At 35.1% G+C, this 1,969-nt stretch overlaps 1 protein-coding gene across 1 annotated transcript in view; it reads right to left on the bottom strand.

Annotated features, from left to right (window-relative positions):
• Positions 1-697, bottom strand: part of tmem100 (transmembrane protein 100) — a 6,402-nt gene extending 5,705 nt beyond the window's left edge. The window contains exon 1 of the mRNA XM_015382026.1: positions 553-697. The gene's annotated coding sequence lies outside the window, so the exon portion shown is untranslated. The remainder of the gene's footprint in view (positions 1-552) is intronic.
• Between the last annotated feature and the right edge of the window lie 1,272 nt (positions 698-1,969).

Here is a 1,969-nt window from a genome sequence, read left to right as displayed (position 1 = left end):
CAGAATACAAAGTTTAAAGAGGGAACTGAGAGAGCTGCTTAGTTTGAGTCATTCTCCACTATCTGTCCACAATAAGCATTAAAAACTTAAACTAGAATAAATAATTAAAAGCTTGTTTAACATATGTCTTACTTACACGCCCCTTTTTAATTGTATATATTAAATAACAACTGTTTAGTTTTTCTCATCAAGTTAAATTATTGAATTATTTTAGGTTTTCTTATATAAAAAAATGTTGTTAAAAAAATTAACAAAATAAAGGAAATCAAAGAGAAATGTTATTCTGATTAAAGCAATTTAAAAAATGAAATCAGATTAAAGTTTTATCTTGCATAATTCAATTCAATTTATTTAAAAATATCCACAGATGTTATAAAATCCTCTTTTAAAAAGTTATTTTCTCCAGATATGTGAAAATAAACAGATTCTGCTACAATGAAATCATAGAAAACTAAATAAAAAGCGGAGTGAACTCATCCTGAGTTTAACCAACTGCTCATTATTAAAGGATAAGGAAAATAAAAACACAGAGAAATGATGAAGAATTATTACCTCATGAGTTTTTTCCAACCCGTTGCAGTAAAAGATGTTTTTAAGTAAATTAAATCGGATCTGCAGAGTTGTGGTTCGGTCCGGGCTGTGATAAAGCCAGCGGCTGCACTGCCATCCTCACTGCAGAGGGCCCAGTCTAGTATAGGGGTCTGCATTAAGCCCACAGCTGTAGGGGGCAGGCACACTTCCTGTTTGGGGTTTTCAAAATAAAATAAATCAAAGGCGTTTTGGGTCCATTTTTGTCATTTTCATTTTCCTCAATTTAAGGAGTTTAAAAACACTAAAACTACCTGTTTTAAGTCATTTGGGGGAAGTGGTGTCAAAAGTACACACATTTTTTACTCAAGTAGAAGTATAGATACTGCAGTTTAAAAAAAAATCTGGTCAAAATTGAAGTATCAACTTGACCTCTTTACTCAAGTAAAAGTGAAAAAGTATGCGCTCCAAAAACTACTTAAAGTATAAAAGTAAAAAGCAACCTTTAACCGTTTTTTTTTTTACATTTGGCCCTTGATTTTATTACATCATTATTCCATCATGTTCTACTCACCCATATGAGTTTTGTGTCATTTGGAGCCATTCTGAAGATATTCCGTTAGGTTATATCCAAGTAACGTCTTCCTATGTTCAACGACATGAAGGCACAAACTAAACTGTTCATCATTTATTCTTTATGGTACGCCAGCATTCAGAACATGGAGGCCAATCACTGTCCCCCAGACATCCGCGGATATAACCTAAGGGAATATCTTCAGAACGGCTCCAGATGACACAAGACTTATATGGGTGAGTAGAACATGATGGAATAACGTAAAATCAAGGCCCCAATGTAAACATTTTTTTTTTTTTACATTTTTACAGAAATTCCCCTTTAAGATAGAAACTGCAAAATCAGCATGAATGGAACAACTTATTGAGGTTGTTGGGAGGAGTGTTGGTTCTAGAGTTCTCTAGCTGCTGGGAGGAAGGATCTGTGATAACGCTCCCTGGTGCATTTAAGGTGCAGCAGTCTGTCACTGAAGGTTACTTTTCATCTGAGGGAACATCCAAACAAACCGTTAGAGGCCTGTTCAGGCAAACCCCAAACTCTGCTCTCAGGAGGTGAGTAAATGAACCTGCATGTAAGTAGTGAGCCTGTCTGATTCATTTTGGGTCCAATTTCCACATGCCTGCAAGTTTAAAAGTTAAATTAAGCAGTTGCATGTAGGTATATACAGCAGGAGATGTGCAAACATCGTACTGTTCTAGAAGGGACAGGTTGTGTCTCCGACAGTTGAAGTGGTTTTAGAATAGAATAGAATAGAATAGAAAATCCCTTTATTGTCCCACAATGGGGAACCTTTAGTGTTTACAGCAACAAAAACATTGTAGAAAAAATTGTGACACAAATGTGGACCCTAGAAAAGTGTATAAGAAT

This window comes from Cyprinodon variegatus, unplaced genomic scaffold (assembly GCF_000732505.1).
Source record: "Cyprinodon variegatus isolate N-32 unplaced genomic scaffold, C_variegatus-1.0 Scaffold247, whole genome shotgun sequence".
In the NCBI taxonomy this organism is placed as follows: domain Eukaryota; kingdom Metazoa; phylum Chordata; class Actinopteri; order Cyprinodontiformes; family Cyprinodontidae; genus Cyprinodon; species Cyprinodon variegatus.
This window is presented reverse-complemented; position numbering and strand designations above follow the sequence as displayed.